The following is a 20,127-nucleotide window of genomic DNA, read 5'->3' on the forward strand; positions in this document are numbered from 1 at the left end:
GCTGGCGTTCGGCTCAGGTCAGCTCTGGACCACACCAAAGAACCAAAGACCAATGAGAAGTCAAGAAGTGAAAGAGTGAAGTTCTGTCTGCACTTTGCCTTTGGTATAGCTGGAAGTGCTCTCTTCTCTGTGGCAGTAGGCAGAGATGTCCCTCTGCTAAGGGTTGGCTGTAACTTGTATGAGAAAACCTGGCCTGGGAAGGCAAGGTGCCTAGACAGCTGTGGAGCTGGAAACCTTGCTGTCATTCTAGCTTAGGGAAAACATTCCTACGTGACAGGAAACAAATTGTCTTCCTCTCTCTATACCCTAAATTACCACAAGAAAAAGAAATTTAAAATAAAAGGAAGATGGTATATAAGCCCTTGTCTAACTGTCTACTCATAGACTCATCACTGTATACCCCAGGTTGGGAAAACATGACGAACACCACAATCTGGAAATCTTCAGCTCACCAATCTTCTTAGTTCATGAACGAGATACTAGCTGAATACCGATGAAGATTAACAGGCTCTGAAAAGTCAACCACCAGAGAAATCCATTCAAAGGAGGCGGCTTCTCCTTGTTTTTGAGGACCATTTGTGGGTAGTTTTCATTGAATGAGCACCTTCCTGAGCCCCATCTAAATGTTAGATACCTCCCAGTCATTCCATATGCACTTTCCTAGTTGGCCTTTTCACTAACAGTAATCACATTTAAACAGAAATTAAATGAATCTTCTCTAAGGCTCCAGCACAAAGCAGGTTCTTAGTGTAAGGTTGGCCTTGTAAAGGGATCGATTAAGGATGCATCCTTATTAGTTCTTGGTTCTGCCATGTGGTGTTAGTGTTTATTTTATTCATCAAAGTCTTTCTAACAGCCTTCTAGGTACAACAGGAAGCTACTTGCTATGTCACACCTCTGAAGCTTTGATTCCTTGTCTAATTATAAAGGACAGTGGAGAGGAATGAGGCAGGGCTGCCAAGGAGGGGGAAGAGCCAGACTGGTGTATGAAGAGTGGGATATTTATTCTAGATTTATCTGCCCAGGGCATGGTTCATGTCCTTATAAACGCATGGAGACTTTGGAAGTGTAGGTTGAGAAAAACTAGCAGAGCGACTTTATTCTATAACAGCAACTTAGGTCAGTTCTTAGAGGACTAAGTCCGCAGTTGATAGCAATATCTACAAGCCGATGCAATAGGTATGGTGGGTCAGAATGAAAAGACGTATGATGTAGGACTCACTGAGGAGGGAGGTTACATCAGAATGAGGAAGGATCTGGATGTGCATCGAGGAGAACACATGGCAAAGGAGGCAGAAGAGCTGTTCTTTTATATGGTCAACTGGGGTTACCCTCGGCCCCCTCAACGTGAACTGTCTCACTTTGTTAAAAATAGTATCAGCTCTTTCTGAATCCTGATATCCTAGAAGAAGGAGGGATGGCTTTATTTGTATTCTGGGGTAGAACTTTTTCTCGTCTAAATTTTCTGATGTCATCTATACTACAATTACTACATGTGAAGCCTGAGAACCAGCTTTTATTCTTCCTGACCTACCTGAATCCATAAAACTAAATCCCTTCCCCATGTACTAAAGAAATATATGGAAGTTTATCCATTCTTGCATCAAAAGTCAGACAGTGGAACAGGACAGACCATCGCAGTGGGTGATACTTAGAGCACAAAGGCCAAAGGTGCTTTAGGAGTTGATGTGAAGGACATGCAGCTTGAAAGAACTTTGGTTGTTGATATATTTTGGGCAAAGACTCAAAGAGTTGAAGAGGTGAACTTTAATGGTGTTTAAAATCCTGGGAGAGATGATTTCAGGCAGAGGGAGAGAAAAGCTGAGAGCAGGTTGTGTGTTCTAGGACAGGGAGGATCGGTAAGGTCCGGACATCAATGGGACAGGGTATAGAGGAGCACAAGGGCAGAGTATAGAGAATCTTGCAGATTTTACAGCTTTTTGGTTGACACTTAAGTGAGAAGAGATTTAAGCAAAGAACCAGCATGAGACGCTCTTGACGTGTCCCCTTCAACACATTCTCAATGATTTGCATGTGTCCGCACTTCTACTACTCCAGGATTGTCTAAGCTACCATCATTTCTTGCTGGGCTTTTGGGAAATTTCACACTTGGCTTCCATATTTAAATCATCCACAGTCTCAAAACACTGGCCATCGTGATCTTCGAAATACAAATTGGTTTATTGCCTATCCCTTCTTACACGTGTAAGTGAATTCTCGTCACATTTTGAGTATCAAATAAATTCCTCTGCATCAAAAATAAATGTCCCACTCAGCAGTCTGGTGAGCCTCTTTTCCTTTTCTCTAACACCAACTCTCTGCCTTGGGCCTTGGATGGAGAGGTCCCTGGCTCTTGACAACCCAGCTGCTGGTCACTATCTCTTATCCCCGATGCTTCCTCCTAAGAGAAACCCCTTCAAGCTGATGAGCCTTGTGGCTTCCTGCAGGTCACCTGCACACATTGCAGACTGTATTTGTTTTTGCTTGCTTTTAAAAATCTCTGTTTCTCCGTCTAGACTATGTATACCAATTTTTTGAAATATTATAGGATGGTGCCTGCATTTTGCTCTTGGAACTTCACAAAAGTTGATTGGGAGGGGAGAATGTGTTTAACCAAGGAAGGGGGAGGGAGGAGAATGTTTCAGAAGGAAAGGGAGCAAGGATGCTGAAATGATGCTATGAATGTTTGAAAGAGCCACAAGGGGTTGTTTTAACCTAGAGTTATGTGTAATACATATAAGTGTGTGTGTATTGTGTACATACATACATATAAATATAGTTTAAATAAAGTTAAGTCTCTTGGGCTTTCAATGCTTCCCTCCTCCCAAATAAATTGATTGCCTAATAAATCTCCAAATATTAGGCATTTTGAGTTGTTGGTCAGGAAAGTCCTAGAAATTCCCAAAACAATACAGATTTTTGTGTCTACCTTCCTAGAGTTGGAAGGTCGTCCCTATTGCTGTAGATACCACACATATTGGATACAGGACGCAGATGATCCAAGCTTAACCTGACCTGAGCCTGAAGACTAGCTTTCAGCATACCAGAAGGGGCTATATAAGCTGTCAAGGGAGGGAATCAGCCAGTGGTCCTGCCCAGATGAGATACCTATAAACCACAACCATGACCAGTATGGCACGATAACCCTGAAGGTGCAATAGGAGCAACCCTGTTCAGGTGATAACCAACAGTGCTCTAGTTGGACTTAAAGCCGTTCAACTGGAGGGAAATCACACTTGGTCCTGGAACCCTATCTTATCTCCTGGGGCTGGTGAGGTCATGAGTCTTAGAGGACAACCTTCTGCAGCCACTTCCCTAAACCATTGTAATTCCAAACGGACCCCAAAATACTTACCCTTATACCCACAGACACATATACCTATCCCTCCTCATCAAAGAAATCTCTCAGCAAACAAAGACTACAAAACCCACAACTGAGAGAAAGAGAACAAATATCTTGGTTGCTTCAGACTCAATGGATACATCTAGGACACAACTCCCTCATTCTAAGATTCAGGGAACATTGCAGAAGAGGTGGACAGAAAGATTGGTAAGAGCCAGTCTGCTGTGGGATTGAGTCTCCTGGAAGTGTCATTGAAGACATGCCTGTGATGCCTCAACAATGAGGCTGCCTCAGCTGGACAATGATAATAACAATAGACAAATTAATGTGAAAGGGGGAAACCTCAAGGGGCCTCAGCCATAGGTAAGTAACAGTAGACAACTAAGGACTGCTGTAAGATGGGTAATTAGTGATCTTCAGGGATGAGACTCATAATTGGTTATCCCATTTCAAGCCATCAGCCCTGAAATCATGTACATACAAACAACACTCAAGAGAACCAGCAGGCTATATTTATATATTTATGTATTTATACATACATGAAATAATTAACAATTGAAGAAAAAGAGGCCACAGATTGGAGAGGGAATGGGATTATACATGGAATGGTTAAGGGGGAGGAACGGGAGGGAAAAATGATATATTTCACTTTAAAAAATAAAAAGGATACATTTTTTTAAAAAACTAAGCAAAATAATAAATAAAAAAGATACAGTTTATACCTGTAGAGATTTTACAATTGCCTCTCTTTCTCTCTCTTTCTCCATACACACACACACACACACACACACACACACACACACACACACACACATCCCACTGTAGTGTAGTCTGGGATCTGTAAGCTGTAGAATCAACAAAGGATCACAATTTCATACGCTGTTTCAAAGCCTTCCTAAAAGCAAGAAAGGACAGCAGGTATAATGTGAATGTTTGAAGTGGTGACATTTTTTACTTTTGAAAATGATATTTTTAGTATGTTCATCTAATTGTTGCTGCATTTATTTCCGTTCCCATGGGAACCTAAAGAGGGATGGTTTCCCGGCCCCTCTGGGCTACAGCAGAGGCAAAGGACCACAAGAGTCTCTAAGAGCTGCTCTTGAGATGCTGTGCGTCAGTGTTTCCACTCCACAGTGCTTGGTGGAGACTCTGTTACTCTGTCAGATGTGTGTGCTGCCCCACGGAGAAGCAGGTACACATGAGAGAGCTTGTCTCGGGGGAGAAGGTCGAATTAGCAGCAGCATCTATGCAGTGTGATGGAGAGGTTAGCCAGCAGTAAGAGAGAGAGAGGTCTAGCAAGTTTCCAGGAGAGCATCACCTCTATTTCCTATGTTGTACTTGAAATTTTTCTGGGGTTAGCTAGAGAAGAGGTTAATTATCTTCCTGTTTTGAGTTTCTTACTTAATTATCTTGCTCTTTGAATTAAAAAGCATGAAGAAAAGTTGAAACAAACAGGAGAGACAGATTAAACCCCAGAAAAGTAAAAGACAAAAGGGAGTCAGGCAAAACATATATAAAGCTTCTCCATTGTTTATGCCCAAGGGTGGAGGGACTGGACGCTAGTCTAGCGAACTAGAATAGTAAAAGAAAAGGAAATTCCGATGCCTTTGTGACTTGGTTTCCCGAAGCAAGGGGGTCATACAGACACCTTTGGGATACATTCATTTAGTTGTTCTCATCGAAAGATTCCTCAGGGTGCTGTGCAGAGGGTGCGTTGGGCAGTGAAGGAGGAGGTGGACCAAGGGGAAAGGTGAAAGCCTGGCTTTGGACTGATTGGCATTTGTGACCAATAGGTACCCTAATAGTGCCCTAGTCTGACTGGCCAGCTTAGGAATGGCATTTTCAAAAAATAAAAAATAAAAAGAGAGAGAACAAATCCATGAACCAACAGCCACTTCAGTGTAAACCCAAATCCTTTCTAAGTGTGTCTCAACCACAGGATGGGGAGACATCTCCAGGACCATCTAAACTCTCTTTTTCTTCTTTCCCACGCTGTCTCTCCACCTGCAGGTGTCCCCTTTATTTTTGTCTCTCTCTGCCTCTCTCCCCAAATTATCTCCTTATCACGCTTACCTACATCATCTCCTCTTGATCCCAAGGAATTATAGCAAAATCCTCCTGCAGGTTTGAAAAGATCACAAGAAAGTTAATTATTTACATTCTGTCACCGATTGATCAATATAACCATAGGGACCCAACTTACTGCCGACAGAGCGCTAAAATGTAAGAAGCAGAAAGAAATTGACCCGTTGGTGCAGTGTTAGTAGTTTAGAGGTCTAAGTGTGTTTTCCAGCTCTGTGAGAAATGATCTGGTGAGCAAGGCAGGGAATACAAAGTTAAATAGTGTAACTTCCTCCCTGTCCCGCAGCATTACCATAAAGACTCCTTAGGAAGCCAGGATGTATCTTCCCTGTCTATGTTTATGTTTAAAATAGAGTAACATCTTTTAAATTGCCATTCTTGTTGGTATTTTTTTTAACTGATTCCCTAACTAGCCAGAATAATTAAATGGAGAAAAAGAAAAAAAAAAAAAAACCTGTATGGAAACATCTAACAGCCTGCCAAGTTAAAAGCTTCTATTTTGCAAAGCTATGTCTATAGGGAGGGAGTTTAAAATAAATAATCCTAATAACTAGGTGCCTGGCACTGAGTCCTGCAGATAGGATGCACCATGTACCCACAAGCAGGAGCTGGGTGAGGTAGCCCTCTGCTCCTGCTTTCCAGGCAAGTGGGGCCCGCAGAGGTTCCAGGACAGATGCTGCGGCCAGGATCAGAGCCCAGGTGTGAAAGAATCAGGCTCTGAGCTCTTCATCTCTCCATTCTGCTGGTCAGAAGACAGAACCGATGGATCAGCATGTACAACCATTTTCTATTCCATTCCCAGGATCCACATTTTACAGGTGGAGAAGGAGCAGTTGCTGCCTTGGCAGACAGCTCCAGCAAGGGGTTAGGAAATGTCACTGGGCTTTCCTCCGGGCTGGCAGCAGGGGCTGGGGCTGGGGGCATGCTGCTTTGTAACATAGCTAGAAAGATCAACCAAAGAGCATCTATGTCAGGTTAATGTCTTACAATTGCCCCTTTCCTCCAGGGTATGTTGCTCAGAATCGCCATGGCTTCTTAGAGCCAAGAGAAGCTAAGTTCAGTCTTTCTTAGGTTGCATGGCTTCAGCTCTCTCTCGCTCTCTCTCTCTCTCTCTCTCTCTCTCTCTCTCTCTCTCTCTCTCTCACACACACACACACACACACACACACACACACACACACTCCATCTTTATTTTTATACAACCACTACCTTCAGGATTTGCTTCTTTATCTTCATAATTCCTTTCCAGTATCATTTGGGTTCAACTGATAACATAAATATTTATGTTCTTTATTATTGTGATGTTTGTTACAATTCCTCCTTATAATACCTAATCCTTACTGTACATAAGACTACAGTCGTTATCAATCATTTGGATTTTAATTACGTATATGTGCTGGCTAGTTTTATGTCAGCTTGACACAAGCTAGAGTTATTTTGAAAGAGGAAACCCCAAATGAGAAAATGCTCCTACCAGACTGGCCCACAGGCAAGCCTGTCAGGCATTATTTTTATCATGATTGATGCAGGAGGGCTCACCTTACCCTGAGCAGCACCAGTGGCCCTGTGTTCTTTGAGAAAGCAGACTACTAGCTGCATATGTAGCAGAAAATGGCCTAGTCAGCCATCACTGGGAAGAGATGCTCCTTGGTCTTGCAAACTTTATATGCCCCATACAGGGGAACACCAGGGCCAAGAAGTGGGAGTGGGTGGGCAGGGGAGTAGGGTGGGGGGAGGGTATAGGGGTCATTCGGGATAGCATTTGAAATGTAAATGAAGAAAATATCTAATAAAATAAGTAAGAGAGAGAGAGAGAGAGAGAGAGAGAGAGAGAGAGAGAGAGAGAGAGAAAGCAGACTAAGCAAGCTATAAGAAACAAGCTAGTAAGTAACCCTCCTCCATGACTTCTGCCTCGGGTCCTGCCTCCAGGTTCTTGCCCTGCTTGAGTCCTTGTCCCAAGTTCTTTTAGTGATAGAGAGTGTGACCTGAGAGATGTAAGCTGAAATAAACCTTTTCCTCCCCAGGTCACTTTGGACGTGGTATTTTATTATGGCAATAGAAACCCTAAAGGTATATAACCATAATATAGTTTCTATAGTTTTCTCACAGGAGAAAATGGCAGCAAGGACCATTCTTTAGAAATGAATACTTTTCTTGGAACTCCTTTGAGACCATAACTCAGTGACAGTTCCCTAGGAAGAGTATAATGTCTCTCTTTTAATGCTGCCTGTATCAAGACTCAAAAATATTCTTACCACCATTTCGTTTAAAAAACAGACCTATTATTACTATTTGAATGTATGTATGTATATGTGTATATCTGTGTGTGGATATATGCACATGAGTGAAGGTACCTGTGGAGGTAAGAAGAGGGGCCCCAGGCTCCCCAGAGCTGGAGTTACAGGAGTCTGGGAGCTGCCCAGTGCAGGCATTGGGAATCCAATTAAAGTCCTCTGCACGAACAGTATGCACTCCTAACCACTGAGCCAACCCTCCAGCCCTTCTGTTGATTTCTCGCCAGATCCTTACCCCTGGTTTAAATGCCTCACTTTATAGAGTAGGAGTTTTCTCTTTTGGGTGTGCTTTTGTTAAAGAAAGCTGAATGCTTCAGATTGAACTGGTTAGTCTGGTATTGTGCTTACTATAAATGGAAGCCAGCAGCCACGTGTGGTTATGAGGGACAAGAGATAAAAGTAGTCTAAATTACAACATTTGTACTAGACATGATACTCTACTTTGGAGAGTTATTGCAAGGAAAAATAGTCCTACCCTACCCAAATTATGCCATTTATGTTTTTATGGTGCCAAGGTAAAACTCATAGGCTTGTACGTGCTAAGAAAACGCATTACTGCTGAGCGACATACCAAGCCCATGGAAGTTATGCTTCCTTGCCATCATCTGGGAGAGATCCTGCAGTTCTGCCATCATAGGGATGCAGTCTGGAGGGACGCAGTCTGGAGGGACGCAGTCTGGAGGGATGCAGTCTGTAGAGGATTGCATCTGTTTAGTGCTGCAGAGGTAGAAACTTAGATATTTGGGATAGTTCCCTTCCCTGAAAACTATGCAATGCACAAATATTTCTCAAGATATGGATGCAATGTGTAGGTCTCCCCTGTTCTCTCCTCTTTTTTCCTCTCCTCTCCTCTCCTCTCCTCTCCTCTCCTCTCCTCTCTTCTCTCCTTCTCTCTCAGAACTTTGAAATCAAACCGAGCATAATTAAGTGGAAAAATCACTTCCCTAGAACAAGGGCCTCTAAAACTACAGCAAAATCTAATTTCCCAACTACAAATCCTAACTACTAAAAAGAAGAACGTGTGAAAACGTGAAATTCTGGGATAGAGGAAGGATCTCCATCCTGCCTGATGCTTCATTCCTGCCACATCAGCACACTGAGTAAACAGGGGTTTTGTTAGATCATCTAGCTTAGAGGGAGCATTATTACCACAGGTGTCACAACTCCATTCAAACTTTGTGTGTGTGCTGGGGGGAGAGGTTTTGTGCACACATGCAAAACAAATTTGCTGCATGCTCTCTGTTATATGTGGATACCAGATATGTGGATATATATATATATATATATATATATATATATATATATATATTATATATTCATATGCAAATACATAGATATTTACTATAATCACTGCAGAAACTAGGAAAGTGTAAAGGGAGGGATATTGGTGAGGGCAGAGGGAAGGAGATCTAGAGAGGGGATAGTAAGAAACAAATACTAAGAAATGGAAAAAAATGGAGATTTAACTGAGAATGGGGAGGAGGGCAAAGACTGAAAGGGAGGGAAAGAGGTAGTGTGGGAGGGAAGGAGGGAGGGAAGGATGAATACACTAAGAATGTTCGAAAAACATAACAAAACATTTTGGTTGGCTTAAAAATTTATATATAATGTTGCTCTTCTTAACGGGTAAGGAATACTTCATATAGATCCAGAGAGACAGCCCAGTCAGTAAACTATCTGACACGCAAGCATGAGTTCCTGGATTTCATACCCAGAATCTGTGTGGAAAATCCAAGTGTGGTAGGACACACGCTTAGGGTCCCAGAACTACAGGTGGTGGAGTTAAGCAGATGGCTCGTGTTCTCTGCCCGGGCATTCTGGATTGCCTGCCTACTTGCAAGCTTCAGGATAGTGAGAGACTCTTGTCTCTTAAAAAGGAGAGGAAAAACCTCAGACAATACTCCTGAGGAACCGCGCCTGAGGTCATCCTCTGGATTACACACACTCATACACCACACAACAGTGTCACATCCATAGACCATATTTTCTTGATCTGGTCATCTGTTGGTAGGTAGCTAGCCTGGTTTTATTTTGTTATTGTGAATAGTGCTGAAATAAACATAAGTAGTGTTAATGTCCCTACTTATGCTCCTTTGGATCTTTTAAGTGCAGAGTGAGAAATGGTCTGCCCGGATCATGAGGTAGCTCTGCTTTTGTGTGTTTTGAGGATTTTTTCCATTGCCTTTGGTTGCCTCCAATAACTCAGTGCTGAAGACACTATACTCCAGTCAGCTGATGTAGAGGAGTGGGGCTGGAGCTGACCTCCCTGAGACTCAACTCTCACAGTATCTCAAGATGCTATGAAAGCTACCAAAGGAAAAAAAATCAATCAATAGTCTTAGCCAGTTGCCCAACCCCATGAATTTCAGCAATGGCCAACACTGCAAGATATTCCCAAGGGTGCAATAGCAGCATTTAAAATTTAGGAATAGCCCGCAGCTGTCTACTTGGATTAAGGCTTGGTCAAAATAGGAAGAAACTCATGTCTGATACTGTAAACTTAGCCAGGCTGCCTGTGGCCCTCCTACCACCACTTTTTAAAACCAGCATAATTTCTAATTGTATCCTAAATATTTTTCCTAATACTCACAGGTAAGTGTAACTCTCACCCTTGTGGTGGTTTAAATGACAACTCCCCTATTAGGCTCATGTGTTTGAATGTTTGGTCTGTGGATGGTGGAACTGTTTGGGAAGGGTTAGGAGGTGTGGCCTTGTTGGAAGTGGTAGACTTTGAGGCTTTAAAAGCCCATGCCATCCCAGTTAGCTCTCTTTCTCTATCTCATGGTTGTTGTCTCAACATGTGAATCCTCGTCTACTGCTCCAGCATCATGCCTACCCATTGCCATCCTCCCCACAAGGAGGTGGTCAAGGACTCACCTTCTGAACTGTAAGAAAGTTGCCCATTAAATGCTTTCATTTGTAAGTTTCCATGGTCGTGGGGCTTTGTGACAGCAATAAAAAAGCAACTAAGATACCTCTCATCAAAGAAGAGTCTTGATGTAGCAATCAGAGAGAATAACAGAAATCCACACCTGCTCAAGATGCAGAGAACAACTGACCATGGGATTAAACACAATCCCATAGCCATGATCAAGAGGACATTGCAGAAAAAGGGACAGAAAGATTTCAGGAGCCAGGGGGTCAGAATGTCTTCTGTAAGATAGTATCTTCTGTACCCATGAAATCTCAAAAGGGTGGTTGCCTAAACAAGACTTAAAAAATGGCAACACAAATTAACATGCAATGTGGATGGGGGGATATCTCACATGACCGCATCCCTAGATGAAGAACTACTGGTAAGTAATGGCTGCTGAGAGAGGGAAAATAAGTTTTTTTTTTCTAGAGATGAGCCCCTCATTAGTTATCCAAACCCAAGTGTTCAGCCCTAAACACATATATACATGAGAAATGCTAAATGGACTCAGTGGTGTGTGTGTGTGTGTGTGTGTGTGTGTGTGTGTGTGTGTGTGTGTGTGTAGGGAGAAGAGATACAAGAGATGCAAATACAGTGCTGATGTGTAAAATTCTCTCTAGAAAAGGGTTTTGAAAGTTCAGTCTTTCAGCATCCTAATCAAATCAGCCTGCCATGAAGACATATACTCAGATCATGTCTCTAATGCAATCTACAGCTCTAACAACATTCTTTTCTGTTATCATGATATTAACTAAGTCCAATTAAGAAAAAATATATGGAAAGGGAGACTATTAAGGAATAAGAAGGGGACAGAAGAAGGAGTGGAAGAGAGCAAGTGTGGCTAAATACAATCATACTTCCTTATATACATAACTGACCATAAAATATTGAAACATGTTTTTCTCTATAGTTAATATACTCTAATAAAACAGAAAATAATACAGTAAAAGGGGTGATGACAGGGAAGTATATTCTATTTAAGAAGAATTCATAAATATTTACGCATAAATAAAAGAGTTAAAAGGAAAGATTTTCTTTGTTCTTAATGTTTTTAACTGTGCCAAAGAAAATATCTCCGAAGAAGTAAATTCTCTCTTCAATTTAGGAAGAAAAAAAAGACCAACTGCCAGATCGACATCGTAAGTAGTGTTCCCAAGGTGACTAATGATTAGTCTTCAGTGTAGCTTTTTTTCTTTTTTTTTTTTTCTTTTTTACTGTTGTTATTAGAGATAGGAGAGAGAAAGGCCAGGAGAAAAAGAAGTGTGCCAGTCACATCTTAGTTGCTGTGATAAGATACCGTGACCGAAGGTACTGATGTGTCTAGTCCTGAAGTGACTTGCAGTGCATGGTACATGGGCAGGCTGTTTCCTGGGAGGGACCTCCCCATCTCAGAGGTGAAGGGGAGGGTAAGAGAGGGGAGGGGCCATGTCCATGTGATGAGGGAACTGGGAGGAGGGGAAGTGGCTTCTATCAGGATGTAAAGTGAATAAATAAATTAATTAATTAATGGGGAAAAAAACAAAAGAAAGAAAAAGAGGAGTTACCTTGGCTTACAAAGCTGGACAGCTGGCTATAGTAGCAGAGAGCTGGAAGGCCAGGTGTCAACTTCACACCGGAAGCAGAGACTGTGAAGCGGAAGCAGGGTAAGGCTATAGCAGTTCAGAGTCTATCCCCAGTGATATATTTTCTCCAGCAAAGCTCCATCATCTCCCCCAAACACTGCTGCCATCAACCAGGATTCAAATGTATGAGCCATCAAACCATCTCAGGAGGGTTGAAGAAAGGCCGTAAAATTCTGCGATCTGATAGGCTCACACAGTACATAGTAGTTAAAACAAGCTTTAGATTGGAGGCAGAAGAGCCTTTAAAAGCCCCGGGGGGGGGGCAAAAAATGGGGGCTGCTAAGGTAAGTGTTTGTTGCTATTGTCTTTTAAAGTGTTTCTGTTTTAAAGCACTTGAAAAAAAACAAAAACAAAAACAAAAACAAACAAACAAAACAAAACAAAACAAACAAACAAAACCCACCTCTGGCTAGAGATCTCATCCACTAATGAAGTAGTGAGCCGATTGCACTGGGATTGTGTGTGCTTTTGGCAGTTTCACTGTGTGTCCAAACTTGGCAGTTTCCAAAGTTTTTAAATCAATGATCTTAAAGGCTATCTCATTTCTTAATACTACAAAGTAAAGCTGACTGAAGAGCTGTTCGATCTTTCATTTACCCACTGCACAAATATTTACCTTTTGCCTGATTTTGCTTTGTTTTATTTCTCTCACGACCAGGACTTTGCCTTTAAAAGCTAATTGTCTGATTCACTTTTCCCTTTATATTCCATTCTTGTACTTACCATATTTGCTGGTGCCTACATAAGAGACATTTTATTGACTTTGTACCTTTTCCATCTTTTCTCCCAAAGGCATTTTATGACCTAGGCAGCCTTCTCGATAAAGAAGATACTGAAAGTTGTAAAGTACTTACAAAGCCAGCCTTGTAATCAGTTGATTTTCAGAAAGCCGTGCTCCCATGCGTGAGCTATCGCATCGCCTTAAGGAGTGTTTCCTGATTTCTTCTGCTCCATCAAAATGCCTGAGGTGGAGACCTGCAGAGGGGGTAACCATGCTCCCGGGGAGCCTGGGTAGAGTGTTCTCTACTTCTGTAGATTTCTTTCCAACCCATACCTACTATGCTGAGCTAAAAGGATTGTGTGGCTAGCCTAGATTGCATTGGAATGCAACTGCAGAGCCATGGCTCTGAGATCTAGATGGATTGTGGCCACATCCTCCAATCTCATTTTCCCTCAGCATAGCTGATATCACCAGATTTACTACCAGTCTCCCAAATTATCAGCAGCCAGCTTTCCTTTTGCAGTTAAAATGTGTAATAACCATTTAAAAATAAAGCATACTTTTCTAATTTGTGATGCAGAGAAAACTGAAGCCAGTGTTTTCTGAAATAACTCATACATTTTTAATCTGCCACTGAAGGCATTTCTATTAAGTGTACTCTTAGGCATTCCACTTCTTCCTTTTAATACTGTTTCGTGAATATTTCCTTGTATTATTTAAATCCTCATTGAGAGGCATTTGTATATATGTATCTGCGCATGCTCATATACATAATGCCTTCCAGTGTCCCAATCCATAATTTAAAATTGCACTAAGCTAGAAAACTGTGCAGGATTTCCTTAGAACACCATTTTCCAATTTGCAAGAGAACTAGAGTTTCTTTTAAAAAAACAAACAAACAACAACAACAACAAAAAAAGAACAAATTTCTACTTTTTTATCCTTGACTTAGGAATTCTCCTTGATGAATAACACGGTCTTTCTGCAGTCTTTTGAGTATGTCATGTCTCAGAGGAGTCCACACCCCAAGATTTTTTCCTTTATTCCTCATGATTTCCATTTTCAAGAGCTTGCTCATTCACTCCCCACAGTGGAAAGCAGCAGGAGCCAACTGTACCAGGCATCATTGGGGACTTTAAGGAATCCCCCCCCCCCCGGGAGATCCACAGAGCACATCTATTTCCATTTTATTGGTCAAAACTCAGCCACGGCCTGAGGTGCTTGGGATGGAGTCATCTATCACTGAGTAAAAGTGAGATTTGGTTACTCATCAGCAACGAGACAGAATGAGTGACAAGCAGAAGCATAGTTTATATCAGAGCTAAAGGTTCATCTACAGCATTAGGTGCAGTTTGATCCAGCTAAATATCTTCAGGACTCTGATTCTACTTTTTAGAGACTCTGTGGGTCTTTGTTTTTGTTTATTCTTCATGTGTCCTTTTTATCCCCAGCCTGAACCTCTCCGAAACAGAAGAGATAACGTGTAGCATTTCATCAAATAACATTTTAAACCTCACTGTCCAATGGTGGAGGGAGACATTCTTTCTGAGACCTCTCCCAGAAAAACAAGAATATTGCTTCCAAAATCCGGAGCTGAGGCTTTGTGTGTCATTGGCTCAAGATAGATTAATCCCTTGCTGAGTCAAAGATTAGAACCAGCTAGGTAGCCTCTATTGATGAATTCCGTCATCTAGAAGACTTACAATGGGCTAGCTTCCCTAAAACATGACATGGGGGGCTGTCATCACTGCACAGGACATGGTGAAATGGCCTGGACATCAGTGCTCACTGTGGTTCTTGAAGGAATTATCTTTTTATTGCACATAAAGAGTTTCTAGAACTCTTTCTTTATTTGCTATTGAGTGACCTCCAGTATATCATTTCCCTCACCAGTCACCTTGGCAACTCTAAGCAGCATGGATTTTCCAGTATTTGCTCTTCCATTATGAAAGTGGTTAACACCTCTTGACTTTTATTCTATGTGATGGGGACATTGAGGCCCCATCTTCCACTCACTATCTAGTTGTTTACATAACCTGGGGAGTTATGCATTCTGCTCTGTCTCTCCAAGTAAGTTTTTCCAGATATCCATAAGTTGGATGGGAAAGTTGAAAATTGGGGAATGCCACTTAGATGGCTATGCTGTTGTAAATACTGTTTTCTGAAAGTCCAGATACTTACATTCCCCTTGCAGATAATCAGACACGAGCCTGCTGGTGCCCCTAAAATTCAAGTACCTTGCTTTTTAAACACATGTGATCAAAGTGTTCTTTTAAGTTCTTCCAAGGTCTTAATCTGGCACAACTCCATATTTTCTTTCTCCTTGAGATCTTCTTTCCACAGTCAACCAGCCTTAATGGGACCAGATGCCCCCAAGACCAGCAACATCTCTGGGTATCTTATGTCTAAGATAGATATAGGGCTCAGTGATGAACTTGGGCTACAGAGCAAATGTAGAGCTTATCAGCACACAGATGGCAATGAGAGCAAGCCTCCAGGGAAACAGACAGAGGACCAGGAAGAGAGGGAAGAGAGGGAGGAGAGGGAAGAGAGGAGAGCCTTGCTATTTAAGCGCTAGCTGAGCAAGAGTTGACAGAGGTAATACTGAGAACAGCGGTTTCTTCTTCCACCGTTCTTGGCAGAGGGTACCCAGTTGGTGCTTTGGTGATCACTCTTGTGGACAGCTCCAAACGCAGAGCTCACATCTGGATGTGATTCTCTCTCATTCTCTGTGATGTTCCAGCCTATCCTCTTCCTTCTCAAATGTGAAAGTCCAGCCTGACTCTTTCCTTTCCCACTGTATACATGTTCTCCTAGGAGTCTCAAGTGGTTGGGTGACCAAGGCACTGGATGCAGTTAATCCTGAGTGCTGTTTGGCAGAGTTGGCATGATTAAGACTTTTTGTTCCATGCTAACAGAAAGACAACCTGGATTCTAATCTTGGGTCCTACATAGACTGCATTTTTCTACCCACATCAGCTCGATCTCAAGTAACTTCATCCTTGTGCGTTTGCTCTTCTAACTTTGTAGATCTCTAATAGTATTTCTCAGAGCTGTTAGGAGACACTTAAGAAGGTATCTAAAGTTCTTGGTGTGGCAAGTAGTATATGCTCAGTGAATGTATGCTAAGTCAGAATAAGATGCGGGTGACAGTAGTGACGACTTCCGCTTGTCACTCATGTTTCTATTATGAATCTTCTCACTGTGTGTTGAAATTCTCTGCCCAATCCTGTCTCCTCTGGTTGGCTATGAGTATTTGAGAAAAAGGACCCTATCTTCTTAGAGTCATATCACTTAAGACTAAACACATGCCTCATTGTGTGGGGCTGGGAGACTGCTCATCAAGTAAGAGTTATTGTCCTAGCAGGAGGGCTTGAGTTCAGAACCCAGCACTGATGTAAACAGCAGAGTATGGCTATGTGTGGGCTTGCAAACACAGTGTCATTCCTAGCCACTGACCAAGGTCCAGGTTCAGTTAGAGATCCTATCTCAGTGGAAGAGGGTGAAGAATGTTTAGCAGGCCATGCCACATTCTTCTCTGCACACACAGATAACACATGCCCACATGCAGAGGAAAATGTAGAAAATGGATATTTACCAATCATCTGGCTTATTAGGTTGCCCTACTTTAAACATTAAATTACAGGCCAAGTAACCCACCAACCATCCCATTATAATGTTTCATTAGTACTAATAAGAAGTCTCAAAGTATGCACATTACTCATAATCCAAATATGGCTATACGGACATGTGAATCTCTGCTCCAGCCATCTCCACTGCAAGCAACATAGCTTGAAAACAGACATCTGCTACCACGCCCTGATGATGAGGTTGCTGGAGACTGGACCAAGGATCTGAAAAACATGATCCAACCCTGCAAGCCAAAGACAGTGCTGTAATCAACCAAGCCTGAGCCCTAATTCATAATCTGCCTTTGGACAGTCCTGGCCACTGTCTATGCCCATTCTAAACACTGTTTCGAGCTCTGTTTCCCTTTCTTTAAACAGAGATCCTCTGGAATCAAAGGCCATTTTTTTGAGTGCCCCCCCCCTTTTTTTCCTCTTCAGGTCTTCATTAGGACAAAAGCCCTGTGGGGTTTTGAAATGGGACTCACTGCCCTGTGAGGACGGGGCTATGTTTATCACCCAAATCTGCATTTGTCCTATTAAATATATTTCCTAAGGTTTATGCCAAATATACATGTTCATGTTATATAGTTCCACCTGCTGTGCATTAAATGTGTCATTATTGTTTATACAATTTTGATTTGGGGATTTGTAGAAGCTAATAGAATTTCATACCAGAAAATTTTTTTTTTTTTTTTTTTTTTTTTTTGCTTTTTTTTTGAGACAGGGTTTCTCTGTATAGCTCTGGTTATCCTGGAACTCACTTTGTAGACCAGGCTGGCCTCGAACTCAGAAATCCGCCTGCCTCTGCCTCCCGAGTGCTGGGATTAAAGGCGTACGCCACCACGCCCGGCTCAGAAAAATTTAAGTTTAATAGATATAAATGAAAAAAAAAAACCATTAACCTTTAGTTTGGTTAAAGTTTTGTTCACTGGGGCATACTCTTGATACCTGTCTTCACGTCTGGGCGGTTACCCCCAAACAGACTAAATAGTCATTTGATTTCTATTGGTAATAAAACAGGGTTCCTTTAACTGCCCCTTCAAACATTAATAGTTAAGCCAAACAAGAGAACAAAGCACACCGCAGAAGGGGCCGGGTGTGCTTATCTTGCCCGTGATAACTGCTCAGCTACTTTTTGTCTCCTCAGTTCTGTTTCAGACAGCTGTGTCTGCCGCCAGCCATCACTGCTGGGTTAACACAAAGTGCTGGCAATGGCAGGCATTGTGACACGGGCACAGAGAAAATGGCTTAACATACAAAACGGTTTGGGTGAGCAAAGCAGCTGGATGTCTGGGCCACCTTGAGCAGTGTTCATCAAAGTAAGGCACTGGTGTGACCATGCAAGAGACAAATACTATATAAATTATCCATCACGACAGCAAATTGCTTGATGACTTAAGATGTGTAGTCACCTCACAGTTCTTCTGGTTACTAATTGAATAATTGCTAGTGTACTAACTTGATATAGCTTTCCCTGTGTTAATATCAGTGTTTCTGCAGGGCTGCCATCCTTTCTGGATCGGGGGCATGTGGAGATAAAGAGACTCTGGACTGTCTGGTCTTGTCTTTGACTCATTCATCTTCAACCCCATATGGTCCTGTTATCCTGAAGGAGGGCAATAGGCTATTAGGAAGACCGACTAAACTCAAGAGACTTTTGGGGGAAAAGGGTTGGTCAATTCAGACTCCTCTGCCAAGCATGGTGGTTCCTGTAATCCCAGCACTATGGAGGTTAAAGCATGAAGATCTCAAGTTCCAGCCTGGATCGTGTCTCAAAACTAAGCAAGCAATCAAGCAACAGGACAAAGCAGCTGGGGACTAGCCCCGGATGTGTGAGACTTTGGGTTCAGTCCTCACACTGGATACAAACTATCCAGCACAAACTCCCGATTTCACCAGAGTTAGTTCCGACACAGTACTAGGTTAATGATTTTTAAGACTGTCTTGGAAGATTTCTTTGCTCTCTGAAGTTAATCACAGCTCATAGTTCTTCTGTTGGGCTGTTTTCCTGGCAGCCTTGGTGGTACTTGAAGATGAATTCTTCATTCCAAAGTTTTGAGGCCCCCCTCCCACATCCAAGCGATAAAGGCTAGGCCTTTTCCAAACTGTCCTAGCAATGTGGTCTCATTTAACATTGGCTCTATTTCATCCTTGTGATTGGAGGCTTTGATCGGACGTGTTGACAGCAGATGGAGTCTGCTCTGTCATAGGCCCTCACAGAGACTTCAGATCCCTAAGTGGTACCCACGCCTGGACTTTTGGAAACCTGTAACACTACTGCTTTGTACCCTGCTTTCCATGTGAGAGCACTGAGGCGGGTTCCAGTCTAGTCATGTGGTCAAGGTCACAGGTGGTCAGGGCTGGGAGAACCCACTAAGTTCAAACAGGGTGGCAAGAGTGGACTAACAAGGAAGGGCTGATCCCTTAGGGAGCACTCAGACAACTGAAAGCATTAACTGCAGAACTTGTGATCCAATTCCCAAAGTGCCCGGTACTCTCTTGAAGGCCCCTCCCAGACAAACCTTGCTCTGTGCCAGGCCGAGTCAGGCATGAGAAGGAGGAAGTAGACTGCTCAGAGAAAGGATTGCCCCTGGCACAGACAACTCGGAGTATTCTCGAGTTTATTGTCTCTGAATAGAGGAAGTGGACACTCAAAGTGGTGAACGGATTTGCCCAAGGTCACCGAGGAGTCTGCAGTGAGGCCAGGGTTTGTGCCCTGTCCCCAGCGAATGGGGACAGAGAGAGCATATGCTGGCCAGCCCAGGGATGTGAGATCAGGGCAGCCTCTGCACCCACTTCCCAGTGCGCCCCTCTGCACAGGTGGCACTCCGCGTGCCCTGTGGGGGCGGCAGCGAGCTGGACCGCAGGGACACCCAAGCTGGGGACTGTGGAGCCTGCCGAACCCGGCTTGGTTAGGAGCAGGAGGATGCTCTGCGTGCCCAGGTGAGCCTAGGCTGGGGTCTCCAGCCCAAGCTGGTGCCAGGTGCCAGCCTTCTTGCCTTTTCCCGAGCGCGGGGGCTGGAGCCGGCATCCAGGGGGCGGCGGCGAGGGCGCAGGCAGTGGCGGGGTGCGCTGCTCAGCGCAGCAGCAGCGGCAGAAGCAGGGCTCTGCGCTAAAGGTGGCAGCAGCAATCTGCTAGGGTGCCGCTCTCCCTAACCTTCCGCAGCCGCGTGGTGCTGGGAGTGTGCCAGGAGATCAGAACCCCAGGAGCCCACGTGTGCAGGTGGGGATGCGGGGCGGGATGCCCGGGTTGGAGGGGGCTTCAGGGTTCTGTACTTCCGATACCCACCAGCCTTTGTCGCATGGATGGGCTGTATGTTAGTGTGGGTGGGTGGACTGTCTGTCTGGGTAGGACTTGTCTGCAGCGAGGGACCACTGAAGGTTGAAAGGCTGCCTTGCACTTGTGTAGGTAAGTACTTGTGAAACTGCATGTGTGTTCACTGACTGTATGAGGTTGTGTGTGAAAAGAAGGGGGGGCAGAGGAGGGGGAGAGAGAGGGAGGGGGAAAGAGGAGGGAAGGGA

The 20,127-nt window shown here is 43.3% G+C and overlaps 1 protein-coding gene across 1 annotated transcript in view; it reads left to right on the forward strand.

The window, feature by feature from the left end:
• The first annotated feature begins 19,663 nt into the window (after positions 1-19,663).
• Htr4 (5-hydroxytryptamine receptor 4) overlaps positions 19,664-20,127 on the forward strand; it is a 181,122-nt gene continuing 180,658 nt past the window's right edge. The window contains exon 1 of the mRNA XM_021214463.1: positions 19,664-19,828. The gene's annotated coding sequence lies outside the window, so the exon portion shown is untranslated. The remainder of the gene's footprint in view (positions 19,829-20,127) is intronic.

Source organism: Mus pahari, chromosome 15 (assembly GCF_900095145.1).
Source record: "Mus pahari chromosome 15, PAHARI_EIJ_v1.1, whole genome shotgun sequence".
NCBI classification, from domain to species: domain Eukaryota; kingdom Metazoa; phylum Chordata; class Mammalia; order Rodentia; family Muridae; genus Mus; species Mus pahari.